Here is a 15,381-nt window from a genome sequence, read left to right on the forward strand (position 1 = left end):
ACCCTTAGTAATGAGATGTGCCACATAGAAAGACTTTCTGACCACAGTGGAAATGTGGTGGTTAAAAGAGAGGTTGCTATCAACCTGTGTTCTCAGATCTCTTATAACGCCTTCTGTGTTCAGTGGACTACCATCGATGTAGTAATTCATAGAAATTGGGTTTTTCCCAAACGGGATGATGACACATTTTTTTGGCATTGAGCTTAAGGCCATGGTTCTGACACCAGTCATTGGTCTCAATGAGGCTTTTCTGTAGGATGTCAACATCACTTGGGGAGTTAATAATACCTCCCAACTTGCAATCGTCTGCAAATTTTGTCAGCCAGAGTCCCTTCATGTTGGCCTGGACTTCAGAGAAGTAGATACCAAACAGGAGAGAATCCAGGACCGAACCCTGTGGGACTCCACTAGTAACTGGTCGGCAGTATGACTTGGAGTCAGATACTTTCACACTATGAGTTCTATCTGTGAGCCCGTTTGCAACCCACCTAGTGATATAGGGGTTGATGCCTAGCTTAGTGAGTTTTTCTATGATTCCTGAGTGGGGAATGGTATCAAAGGGCTTGGGCAGATCAAGATAGGCTGTATGAACCACCTTGCCTTCATCCACAGCTCTGGTGACTGACTCAAAGAAGTCAAGCAGGTTGAGTAGGCATGATCTACCCTACACAAAACCAAACTGTGTGGGATCCAGAGTTTGGAGATTCCCTATATCCTTGTTTATTATGTCCATGATGATGCATTCCATAGCTTTGCATATCAGACTCATCAGGCTAATGGGGTGATAGTTCACAGGGTCTGTAGTCGCTCCTCCTTTGTGGAGATGGATGACTGTAGCAGTGCACCATTCAGTAGGAACTAAGCCTGAGGTGAGGCTTTGATTGAACAGGGCACACAGGTGAGGTGCCAGTTCACTCTGTAGTTCATGTAGAACACAGCCAGGGATATTGTCAGGTCCCATAGAAGCTGTGTTCTTGGCCTTGGACAATGCTGTTTTAACCTGTGCAGCAGTAATACTGGGTGCCTGGCAATCTACTCATATTGTGATTCATCCTTTGGGGGGGGTAAAGTTGGCACTGAATCTGTCAGCCAGTATATTGGCAATATCTGTTGGCTTGGTATAGAACGTACCATTGTGCAGTAGCTCAGAACAAATCTGGGTATTGCCGTGAAGATTCTTTACATAACTATAGAAGGCCTTGTGGTTGCCTTTACTCTCTACTGCATTTCTGTTTTCATAGCTAGCTTTAGAGGATTTGATGAGGGATCTCAACTTTTTGTTGAGGCTGATAAGGGAGTTTTTCCAGTCTTGGGACTTCACCTTATTCTGCATCAGTTTCCTCCTTCTGTTGTAGAGTTTGTTTATGGAAGGGGACCAACAGATTGGCTTGCTTTTTTTGGAGGAGAGCATCTTGGTTCTATTGGGTATGATGAGATCCATGCATTTGAGTAGGTGTTCATACAGTCCACTGTTGTATGATTCGGCAGTCATGCAACTATTCTCCATTTCATGGGTGCCATGAAGTTCGCCACCTCTGTTTTTAGGAGCCCAGCGTTAGTTTTGTAGAGGTTTTTCATGTTGGTTACCTTTGTGGGGAAGGGCGAGATATGGATTTCCAAGGTGATTAGTTTGTGCTCAGATGTAACCAGGGAGGAGTTGACTATTGATGTAGAGCAGACCATGTTAGTAATGACCAGGTCAAGGATATTGCTGCCTCTAGTGGGGGTAAGAACGAGCTTGTCCAGGGCATTGGAATTAATGAATTCCAGGAAACGTTGGGCAAATGTATTGGTACATGAGTAGTTTTCCCAGTTAATGGAGGGGTAGTTGAAGTCGCCCAGTATGAGAGTGTTAGGTTGGACCCTAATATTCTCCAGGGTGTTTAGGAATGTGGAGTGCGAGTCTTGGGACATAGTTTGGGACCTATAGCAGGCTACAACCTGAATCACTGTCTTACCCAATGTTAGCTGCACCTGAAGTATCTCTGATGGGTTATGTTGGGCCTCCAGTCTGGAGGTGTGCGCATCTGTAGGAGATAAACCTACAGCATTGTTTTGCAAAGGACTGTATAATTGCACAGCCAAGGAAGTGGTATATGTTGCAACTTGTTTATCCTGTTCTATGTTCAATATAGGACAAACTGAGAAAGGTTTCAAAGTAATGATTTAGCAGAAAATGTATGGTATTAAAAACCAGGATAAGAACAATATCTTCACTAGAGATGTGGAAATATGCCCTGAATTTAATAGGTTTGTCATTTTTTTATACTGGAAAAAGTTAAACATAACCCCAGGGATGGAGACTAGACTAATTTGTTACTTTGGGGGATTTGTTTTCACAAATGAGTTTGAATGCCGACTAACATCCAGGTATAAATGAAAAATCCAGCAATAAAACCAAACTTTATTCACCATACATTATCAGTAAGCACTTTCATCTCTATAGTAATGAGACTTCTTCAAACTAAATGCTGTGTCTTTTGGCTTTTCCCAGTTAGGGGTCGCCACAGCGGAACTCCGGTCCGCTAGTGATTGGCAGTAGAATTTTACATGCCGAGTTGCCGGCCCTGACGCACAACCTTCAACGAAGGTACGCCCATTCACTCATGTCTCCACACAGAAGACGCTCTAGCTGAGAATCGGACAGGACAACGTCTTACTGTGAGACGACAATGCTACTGCAGCACCACCACAGCAGTTATAATGCAGTTAAAAACCCATTTAAATACCAACTGATTACATCACATGACATAATGCTTAATACTTGAGCTCCTTTCTTTTAAAGTAGGCAACAAAATCTTCTCAGCTGTTGAGTCCAGGTGGATAGCATGCATTTAACTTCACCTGCCATAAATACTCTCGCCAACTTAACTCATCTTTATTAAACATTTTCTCAAAACCTTTTACTTAATTTAAAACATTAAATTTAAAATCAACTTTGCATTTGCTAGTTCTATAATGCCTACCAGCAGCATTATTTTCATCCTCCACATTTACTGCATATCTACACTCATAAATTCCTTTAAACACTTCTCTAGTAGTGCGTCTGATATAAAATGAACTACAAGATCTGCAACTTACTAAGTAAACAACATATTTTGATTTACAAGTATAATACCCCTTTATACAAATTTTAAAAACTGTTTATAATTAATTCATTCACACCAACATATAAAAAATCACAAAAATTACAAGCATAACACCTAAGCATTCCTGTTTAAGTATATTGTGCATTAGTATCATTTAATTTAGACTGAAAAAAAGTTTTTAAAACTTTTTCTTCACTTTTGTACAAAAACAGGATGATCTCCTACTGCTTTGTATACTTCAGTGCAACTCTTAAAGATCATCCAATTATTTATTATATTCTTAATAGCCCTAACATCCACACTATTACTAATTTGCATGGAGGTATTATAATAAATGCAGCCGATTTTCTGAGATATAACTTTGTAATTCTTTCTAATACTACACATTTCTGTGAACGTATCCTCCACTAAAATCTTAGGATAACCCCTGCTTATATGTTTATTATACAGGCTACTTCATAATAAAATCATCGTCCCTTTGTGTCAGTCTAATCACTATCATTTTCTTTCATTTTTCTAGAATGCATACTGCTAAAATTCAAGTATGCATTTGTTCTGCACATTCTTTTTACTAATTTTAGTGAGTAACTTCCCAGTCTCTTTTAAAACTACTATGTACAAATAAGTAACACTAAAATTATTGTATGTTGATGTGAATTGTAAGTAAGAGCTGACATTATTTATATAAGTTAAAAAAAATCATTAAACAAATCTTTCCCCCTGGTCATAACAAAAGCACATTGTCAATAAAACATTTATAAATAACTATATTTTCAGCAAAATTATATGTTAAAATGTTGGCCTTCTCCCATCCATTCATGAAGATGTTAGCATAACTGGGTGCCATTGCGGCACCCATTGCCATTCCATTTCTCTGGCAATAAATTCTATTCTTAAATTCAAAGCAGTTATAACTCAGGATTACATCTGCCATTTCCATCAAAAGGCCAAATGTATTAGTTGACAATATCTTCAAATTAATTAATTCAGCTCTGTTTTCATGCATTCTACATTAGGTATAACAGTGTGTAATAACTTAATATCAAGAGTGACCTACAAATCTGAGTCCAATATATTAATCTTCTTTTTAAAATCAAAAGTGTATTTGATATAGGAATTACTTAGTTGCACTACCTATTGCAAATGTCTTTCTACAAAGATTGCCATTGCTTCTGTTTTTCCCTTTTCACTGGCAACAGTTGGTCTAAATGGGGGGTTATCTAAATCCTTATGGATTTTCAGCAAACCAAAAATCTGACTAAATTTAAAACAATTAGCTCTTAGATATTTCCTGATATTTTCTGTAATTCTACCACTATAAATCCATTCTTTTACAAGGGAATCTATAAATGAATAAGCTCTTTTAACTTCATTAAAAGATGCCGACTTCCAGGTATTTATGACACAATCTCTATAGCCTGTATGTTGAAATATATATAATCAAATGAATATTAAGTAGTTGAATTTACATAAAACATCATGTGACTGTTCAATATAAGGACATATGTCTTGCTGCATTTATTCATTCTGAAGAAGGTTGTATTCTGAATAAAAGAAAGCTGTCAGTCTTGTTAATTAACATTTACTGTTTTGGACAAAATTTGCCTGGTGTTTTCTTTAAATGCAATAAGCAATGAAAACATTGGGATTAATAAGACTAATGGTGATAAAGATCATCCCTTTGTAACAATTAATAAAGTGGATATTACTGAATTAGAAGCTAGAGTTTCTTCAGATCTGATCAGAACTGTTATATTCATAACTGGAGATTAAGTTATTAGAAGAACTGATACTTAACATTTGCAGAGAAGTTAATGAAACATCAAATAGTGTTATGCTTGCCAGGAACATAAATACAGGATGAGAGAAAGCCCTTAGAAGTATACAGCTGTTTTATTGATGTTGGTACACATTATCTCATCTGTAAGGACTTCCTGACTTTTCTTAGGCAACATACAGCCCTCTTAAATAGCATAGCTAGAACAGATGCTGGGATGCATTTTTCAATAATCACATATAAAAAGGAGGGTCAGGACATGTTGAATAAAAAGAATTTGGGGGTAAATATCTACATGACAAAATGGCCAATTTTAAAAATGGAAATGTATAGAATAGCCAAACCAAATTTTGGGCACATATGTGTTTAGACAAGGAAATAGATTTTTTGCAGCAGATATATTGCAATATTTGAATAACACAAGCTAGGATTTTGCCAGGTCAGAAATGTAACCATTAACAGATATCACAATTCAATTTATCTCTAATGGTTATCAGTGCTAAGAGCATTAAAAATAATGTTTTTTTTTTTGTTTTTTTGGGGGGGGGGGTGGTGGGGGATTTGCTATATTCAAACAAGATTTATGTTTTTGTTTATTTTGTAAAACATGGTGTTACGACCCACCACTGCCAAACAATAATCAAGGAGTCGCAGTCCTCACCACTGGCAACAGTGGTGGACGTTCACTGGGAGGGTAACAGGTACACACACAGCATTTCCAGATGCAGCTCTCTGTATCAAGGTCAATTCCCATTAAGAGTACACAGAAGCCACAGTCAGTCTGGAGCTGGTTTTGCCCTATTTCTCCAGATCCTCAAGAAGATTTGCCACTGGCACAGCTATAGAGTTGAGATCCCAGCTGAGTGACCAAGCCAAGACCTCCCTCACCCTCTCTGTCCAACCAGTGCTTCATGTCCCTGCCCAAGTAGCTGACACACACACTGCTTAAGGTTTGATTTACACACACACATAAACACACACACACACACACACACACACCTGGGAAAGGCTTTTCTCACTCTTACTAGCTATGCCCTCTTCTTCCAAGACTATTAGGTAGTTATCACTGCCACCTGTCACTGCTCCCTGTATGGGCTACTTTAGGACATTTAACAAAGGGTGTCCAATTTTACTGTGTAATATTAATACTAATACAAATGGTAGATTGACCAACAACAATGTTGTTAGGAGTGGCCCTCACAGTCTCACCAAATAAATGTGCAAGTGCTCTCATAACTTAAATATCTCTACACAGATCAGCCACAATGAAAGTTTTAAATATATTTAATAATAAATAATAAAAGAACAAAGCAATACTAAATATATATTCACAGTGAGATGAGAGTTCAAAATCACAGGCGATATTTAAAATAACATTGCAATACAGGTTCACACAAATAAAGAAAAACTAAATCTAAACTAAGCTTTGCTATATTCCTGACTGAATCTAAGAGGAATATCCTGTTCCCCAGAAACTTACTTACAATAGAGCAAGGCAAATTTGGTGAATGGTTCTTTTTGTCAGGTCCAAGACCAAATACAGAATGTTCTGTCTCACTAAGAGACTTCTCAACATAATATTTAAAATATTACTGCTGAGGTAGCTTGCAGAATGACATAATTTCTGGTCATCTGAGTTCTAGTTCTCATGCAAACCCCATTTATGAAGCTGACAGTATTTTAACATCTGCCTGTAAAAATACTCATACAAGGACTTTTGCTCAGATCTTTAGCGGGCGTTAGAGGTCATAAAACAATTGTATTCCTTCGTGCTTCCAAAGTAGCAATTAGTTCACCCCAGAGACAATACAGAAAGCTTCCTAGCACAGAGTTTATGTTTCTAGCTGCACTGAAACATCTTTATGGCCTAGCCTATAAAGTAAGTTTATTTCAGATATTTTTTCTATAGTTTGCTGGACTGAGGTTAATCCTTCAGTTTCTTCTGTTAACATATACATTTAAACATTACAATAATGCATGTACATTTCTTTTCTCTTCCAGTAGGGCACATTGTGGATACATTTTAAGCACAAGCACTTTACAAATACCTTTTCAACTCAAACATCTACACAGAGCAGTTTGATATACACATGTCATACAGTTCTAATACATTTGTAACACAAGCATCTTATATAAATTAGTTTGATTTTCACAAATGACATATAATTATTTACAAAATTCCAGCTAGCTGTGCTGGCAGTACCGCCTTCTGTCGTGCATGGTTAAAGAACAATGATTGGAAATCAGTTCTGTTAGGGTATAAATGTTTTTACTGTAACAGACATTCTAACAAAAATAAGTCAGGTGACGGTGTTATGCTAGGGATTAAAGATTGATATCAAACCTGCAATTATTACATGATCAGTGGTGATAATACCAACACTGTAGATTGTGTAACTGTAACAATAACAACAACTCTAGAATATATAACAATTTTGGGAGTGTATAGACCACCAAAGTCAAGTGCTGATGACCTAAAGGAATTCATACATTTGTTGCATGAAACACAAGAGGGAAAAATAATTGCGGCCGGGGATTTAAATTTGCCAGAAATAGGCTAGAATAATATTGATTCAACAACATTAGTAAAGAAATTATTTATAATGCATGTTCAGGAGCAACAATTGTTTCAGATTGTAAAATGCCTACCAGGGAATACAACATACTAGACAATGACTGTGTTCCCAAGAAAATTAATGTTATTTCATGTCAAGTTTTACAACCATTGATGAGTGGTGATCATTGGATATAAAGGTTAAAACTGCTAATAGATAATTCTGCCAACTACCTAAACCAATGCACAGAAGATTAATAACAACCTATATGGAAACAAAACACTGTAAAAAATTGGAGTGGTGAGTTCAGTGGAAAAATCTCAGAAGGAAAGTCACAGATATTGAAAGACAAATTGTTTGAATGCAAAGAAAAAAATAATGTTTAATATCAAGATCATATCACGAGGATATGTTTCCATAAGAACAAAAAACTTGATTAAGATGGGAGGCAAAAATGTAAAAAAATTTTAAAAAGTCAAACTATAACTTTAGAAACTAAAATAAACAAGTTGGACAGAGAAATTAAGCATAGTCTGATACAAGACCAAGAAACAAATTTGAAGAAAATTTATAAAAAGATATTGAGCATAATAAGAAGCCATTTTATAGATACATAAGATGTGGTAGGAGTAAAGACATACAACTTGATAAATTCTGTGTAGGTTCTAAAATTTCTCAAACACAACAGATTATAGATATATTTACAAAATTTTATGCAAAGCAATTTAGCATCACAAAGGGGGTGATAAACTATCCCAGTAACATTCCAGGTAACCTCTGATACTGAAATCAATATAGGTTATATTGAAAAAAAGAACTATACAAACTTGACCTAACAAAGCACAGGGAGGAGACAGAAATAGTAGTAATGACCTGAGAATACTTTGGCACAAACTTACAGTACCATTATAATCTGTTATTCACTAGGTCATTTAATTATAAATTCTTCAAGATGGGAAACATACACTTGCTAAACCTGTCTTTAAGTAAAAGGGGAATAGGGCAAACTCAAAGTAATACAGACCATAAGTTTATTTTCATGTTGTAGAAAAATAATGGAGAAAGTTATGTTGGATAAAGTATTGTCAGAACTGGAAAGGCTGGGACTTGAAAACATATTTTAGCATTCATAAGTTTAAAATATTACTTATTTATTTAACATATGTTTACTGGGAAAGTCCAACTTGAAACAAAGCCAATTTTCAGAGGAAGCCCGGGGCGAGACGCTCCAAATGCATGTCTTTGTAATGTGGCAGGAAACCAGAGGACCAGAAGAAAACCCACACAAACTCAGGGAGGACATGCAGACTCCACACAGAAGGCACTCCAGCTGAGAATTGAATGGGAGAACCTCTTGCTGTGAGGCAACAATGCTACCACTGCATCACTGTGCCATCCAAATAGATCTACAATCACCTGAAACATAATGTTCTATAACATATATAATAACAGTTATAAATTAAAATGTATGCTGTGATGTAATTTCTATGGACTTTGCATTTGATAGGGTCATACACAAAAGAGTGGTCAATAAATTAGAACAACTAGGTGTTGTTGCAATTGTGATAAAACAGAGAGCTGTATGGCTTACAAATAGGGCATGGAAGTATTAATATAGCAATTAGACAGGTGAAATTCTAGGTTATAGTTAGTGTGTCCCACAGGGCTCATTCCTAGACCCATACTTGTTTAGGTTATACCTTTGAGGTCTTATCTTTTTCATCTGAGGTACTCTACAGTTTGTATGCAGATGATATGAAAATGGGTAGACTGATTACACGTGTTACAGATAGGGCCTGTCTACAAAATAACTTGACTAAATTAACCACTTAGGTGGAGGAAATAAGCTTAGAGATTTGGGAGAGACAGTTTAAAAGGTAAATATTTAAAATAGCACACCATTATTAGAACTGTAGATTCATTTAAGAAGCTCACTATATGGGCAGATCCAGGTTTAAGTTTTTATAATTATATGAACCAATTGGTTAATAGCAATTATAGAACTATAAGCTGTATAAAAAGATTTATAAAGTGTATGAAATCAGAAATGGTGAAATTCATTGATTGCTAGTTATTCAAGTATGGAATAACAATATGGAAATCTTATAAGAAAACAATCATGACTAAACTAGAAAGAGTACAATGGAAATAAACCAAGAGCATCCATGGATATGAAAATGTATGTTATTATGAAAGACTAAAATATCTAAACTTGTACAGTGTCTCATATAGATATTTCATAGGTTCATAGGTTCATAGTAGGTTACTAGGCTAGCAGACCTACAGCCTGCACAAGCCTGGTCATGTTAATCCCAAGTATGCCCATTTGTTCTTTTTGGGTAGTTCACAGAATGAATTTATGAACAAAGTGGGTCTGTGATCAACACTGGCTACCTCTGTCCATGAGGGACATGGGTGCCACCCCAGGGGAAAATTTGTGGTCTCCCATCTAATTATCTATGTTGTGTTTGAATAGGGTTAGTGAGGATCTCTGTTTTACATGAACAGGAAGTCTATTTTTGAGAAGTTGCAGCCTCTGGGAGACACATCTGTCTCTCCAGCATATTCTGGTAATACCACAAGCTAGGTTGAGATCCCTAGAGTGAGTGAAATGTGCCATTTGACTTGCGGATTTGCAGCATTTCCATTAGGGCAGGGTTGGAGATTGCTCTGGAGGCCAGGCAAAAGTCACCTTTCAGCAGCCTATAAGATACAGAGTAAAGTGACAGGGCTTTCAATCTGTCCATGTAGGTCATGGTTTGGAGTCCCTGTATTTTCTTAGTGAGAAACCTCTGAGGTCTCTCCATCTGCTGCAGGATTCTAGTGAGGTACATGCAAAAGGGTGCATTATACTCTGTCCGTGGTCTGATGAGGGTCGAGTACAGTGGAGTTATAACATCCCTTGACCTGGATGCTATGCTCTTGCTTAATGAGGTGTGCTACTTAGAATGCTTTCCTTACCACTGTGGAAACTTGGTGGTCAAATTTCAAATTTCTGTCAACCTGTGTTCTGAAGTCTCGCACCACTCTGTGGGAACTCAATGGGATGCTGTCAATATTATAATTTGTAGGACATTCCGTTTTGCCAAAAGGAATAATATTGCGTTTTTTTTTCATTTAGTTTTAGACCATGGCTTTGGGACCAATCATTTGTTTGTGTGAACTCTTCTTGTAATATGTTGACATCATTGGGGGACTCAATGATTGCTCCCAGTTTGCAATCATCAGCAAACTTGGTAAGCCAAAGGCTGTCTGCTTTGGCCTGGACAGCTGAAAAATAGATGCCAAACAGTAAGGAGGCCAGGACAATCCTTTGCGGTATTCCATTGGTGATGTATCTAGTGGTGGAGGTGGAGTCACCAATTTTGACAGAGTGTGTTCTGTCAGTGAGCCAACTGGTAACCATCTAGTAAAGTAAGGGTTAATCCCTGCCTGAGAGAGTTTCTCAAGAATGCCAGAGTGGTGAAATGTATCAAAAGCCTTGACAAGGTCAAGACAGGCAGTGTGCACTGTCCTACCTTCATCCATGGCTTTGGTGACATTCTCAAAGAAATCCACCAGGTTTAATAAGCATGATTTATCCTTAACAAAGCCAAACTAGGTTTAGTCCAGCATTAGCAGGTCACCTATGTCCTTATTGATAAGGTCAATGATAATTTTTTTCCATGGCTTTGCAGATGAGGCTGGTTAGACTCATGGGTCTATAGTTCCCAGGGTCAGTTGATGGCCCCACTTTGTGTAGGGGGAATACTGTTGCTGTTCTCCATTCTGTAGGAACATAGAAAGTTCTCAAGCTACAATTAAAGAGAATGCCAAGAGGGTCCAGTAGGTCTTGTTTTAGTATTGTTTAGTAAACAACCTGAGATATTATCTGGTCCCACTGAGGTTGTGTTTTTGGCCTTGGGAAGTGCAGAGATGACCTGTTCTCTAGAGATAATATGCAGAGGGCTGATGTCAGGTACATTTTTGATATGGTAGGTGGGGATAGGGGGTGAAGTTTGCACTGAATCTGTCAGCTAGCAGGTTGGTGATATCTTCCAGTGTAGTATGAGTGATCCTGTCTGTCACTTTTAGACTTTGGATGTAGTTACAAAATGACTTATGATTATCCTTGGCTAGGGAGTGATTTTAGTTTTGTAATTTACTTTAGAAGACTTTACAACATTTCTCATTTTCTTGTTGTTTAGGCTTAGGAGGGAACTCTTCCTCTGCAGACTGCTATCCCTCATGCTTTTGGACAACAGTTTCTTCCTCTTGTTATATAATCTGTTTATACTTGAAGTTCACTACAGTGGTTTGCCTTTACAGGAAAATCTGGTTTTGATCCAGTCACATACAGCAGAGGTTATGCAGTTGCTTAAGTGTTTCTACAGAGCATTTGCGTACACTTCTGCATAGTGATCATTGTTGTCTGCAATTGCGAGTGGTATGAAGCTGTTTATGTCATCGCTTAGTAGGCTGTGGGTTTTTTTGTTTTGTTTTTTTCTTCAAGTTTTTTTATTAGTTAAATTTAACAAAAGTTATATCACATTAAATTTGTATGAAATTGCAATAACTACAACTCTACTATTTCTGTCACTTCCTTCCCTTCACTCTGCCCACTTACTGCCTTCCCTGCCACTCTAGCCTGACTTTTTTCCCTCCTTATCCCTTCTATCTCCTCCTATTCTTACGCTGTACTTAACATCCCCACTGCACTGAACCTTGCAGATTTATTGCATTTATGTGTAATTTCAACATATGCCTTTCATTATTTCTATTTTTCCACGACTTTCATTATTTTTCACTACTGTTTTATTATTTTCTTTAAATGTAATAGTTCTGCTTGTAATTCTTTGTTATGTGTATCAATAGTTTCTTTGTATGTAATTATTGTGGAGCTTTTCTCACTGAGCCTCCACTGAAAACGGGCTCTTTCCAGGCCCAGTGGACTTTCCCAGTTAACAAATGCAATAACTCCACACTACAAATGCAAAATCACCACACTAATACTCTTCTAACTTTTCCAACAAAACTAGCATCTACCACCCTCTAATGGAACAAACCTTCTAATCTCTATAAACCTCACTATATTATTAACATCGACAACCTCTCTAGTATTCCAACAATCCCAATGCTAACTGTATCTTATTTACATGGCCAACTTTAATTACTGTCTTAATGTAAAATCATTGCTTTTCCAGTTCCTTTGTGTTATGACTTTAAACTTACATTGATATTTTGAGATGATTGTTAAATAGATGTAAATGTGTACCAAAGTCACTGTACTGTATTCTTTGCTTGAACTATTTTGACAATGATACTTGGAGCTTTCCTCTAGAGGAGGCCCAAGACCCTGTATTGTACTTTCTTGCATGAAATGTATTGTAAAATATACTTGGAGCTTTTCTCCCCAGGCATCCGCTGAAAATGGACCTGTGTCCAGTCTGACTATCCCGGTAAACAAATGTAAAATAAAAAATAAATAAATTAATTAATTAAATAACACTAGAAAAAGAATAACTATAACAATCAGCAACAAATAAAAAAACGACAAAGTTTGCACTGAATCTGTCAGCTAGCAGGTTGGTGAGAGAAGCACTTATATAGCCAAACTGGAAGTAAAGCTCTCTTCACCCAAGACTGGACTAAACAGTCAAGAGGAGAAGGTAAACACTTGCACTACACCACACTCATCACATAATCCCTCAAAACCTACACCACCAAAACACAAACATAGAAACACGAAACACACACCTACATTCACAGAGGCTCTCAATAAAAATCTGCTCAAGTAACAGAGACCTCTAAAGCAGAAACACAAGCAACCTCCACCCCCTAACACAACCCAAATGACACATAGCCACAAACTCAGTGTGCCACTCAACCACAGCCCATAAGGCATAACAACGTACCCAACACTCTAGTCATAGGTGACTCTATAGTCAGGCACACTGATGTTCCACTCATCAGGCTAAACAAGGAGAAATTTACTGTCAACTGCCTGTCGGGTACCAGGATCTGCCACATTATGCACGCACTCAGGACACTTCACAACAAGTACAAATATGACTCTGTCATTGTCCATGTTGGTGTGAATGACCTGAGACGTACCTCCCTGGACTACATGAAAAGAGACATGGAGGAGCTTTCCGATCTTGTAGCCCAGGCAGGTATGACCCTAGCTCTGAGTGGCATCCTGCCATCACCCAGAATGATACCACAGTACAAGGATCAAATGATTTTCTTCAACAATTGGCTAAGCTTCTGGTGTCATTCTAAAGGGATCCAGTATCTGTCTGCCAGGGATGACATAATCATCAGACCACAATGCTTTGCCAGAGATGGCCTGCACCTGTTGCCCTTGGGATTCCAGATACTGGTTAAGACTCTTGCCACCCCTATAGTGCCTTTTCTTAGGCAAGGTTCAAATGACAAATTCACCACCTTAACAGGTACAAGCAAGCAAAATCTGAGGGTAATGCTACTCAGTGCTAGAAGTCTAGACCTCACAATGCTTTCACTCGAGGCACTCCTTAAAATGGAGAACATCGACATCTGTGCAATGACAGAGACCTGGTTCAAGGCTCCAGAGAGCACCCCTGCATTACCAGGCTGTAATTCATACCACACCTTTTGGCCACCTAACCTCAGCATAATGCATCCGAGATTATCCAAGTGCAACTAACTCTGGGCAAGACAGCAATCCAAACTGTAACTTGCTAGAGATCCCCCACCACGCCCCAGGATTCCCACTCCTCATTTCTTGATATACTGGAAAATATTAGGGTACAACCCAACAGCCTAATAATGGGCAATTTTAACTACCCCACCTTTAACTGGGAAAACTACTCATGTACCAACTCTTTTGCTCAACATTTTCTGGAATTCATAAACTCCAATGCCTTGGATCAACTTATCCACACCCCCACCAGGGGCAGCAATATCCTAGACCTGGTCATTACTAACATGGGTGACCAGTGTTCCACACCAGAGGTCCATTTCTCTTTGGTCAGATCTGACCACAAGCTAATCGCCCTAGACATCCACATCCTGCCCCCACCCCCCCATTGGGGAAACCACCATAAAAAATTTCTCCAAACCCAACTTCATGCTTCTTAAGACAGAAGTGGCAAACTTCACGACACCCATGCAGATGAACAACAGAGGCATGACTGCTGAATTCTACACAAATGCACTTTATAAGCACTTACACAAGTGCCTGGATCATGTTATCCCTAACAGAACCAATATGCTATCCTCCAAAAGAGGAAGCCAATCTGGTGGTCCCCTGCCATAAGCAAACTCTACAACAGAAGAAAGAAACTGTTGCAAAAAAGAGTAAAATCCCATGATTGGAGGAACTCCCTGGTCAGCCTCAGTAAGAAGTTGAGATCCCTCATAAAATCCTCCAAAGCTAGTTATGAAAACAAAATCACCACTGATTCTAAAGACAACCACAAAGCATTCTTTAGCTATGTAAAGAATCTCAATGGCAACACTCAGATCTGCTCTGAGTTAAAGCACAATGACACTAAACATACAGAACCAACTGATACTGCCAACATCCTGGCAGATAGGTTCAGTGCTAACTTTACCCCCACTAACCCCCTAAAAGACCCATCTCTATAATGGAAGAATGCAAAGGCTGCACAGGTAAAAACCACACTCTCCAAAGTCAAGAACACAGCATCCATGGGACCTGACATCACAGGCCACGTTCTATAGGAACTGCAGAATGAACTGACACCCCACCTAAGTACCATGTTCAGTCATAGCCTCACCTCAGGCTTTGTGCCCAATGAATGGCGCACAGCAATGGTTATACCACTCCACAAAAGGGGGCACCACCACGGACCCGGGGAACTACTGCCCCATTAGCCTAACGAGCCTGGTCTGCAAGGCCATGGAACGTATCATTATGGATTTTATACACAAAGACATTGGTAATCTCCAGACTCTGGACCCCACCCAGTTCAGG

Source organism: Protopterus annectens, chromosome 2.part1 (assembly GCF_019279795.1).
Source record: "Protopterus annectens isolate FY-2018-M chromosome 2.part1, PAN1.0, whole genome shotgun sequence".
Taxonomy (NCBI): domain Eukaryota; kingdom Metazoa; phylum Chordata; order Ceratodontiformes; family Protopteridae; genus Protopterus; species Protopterus annectens.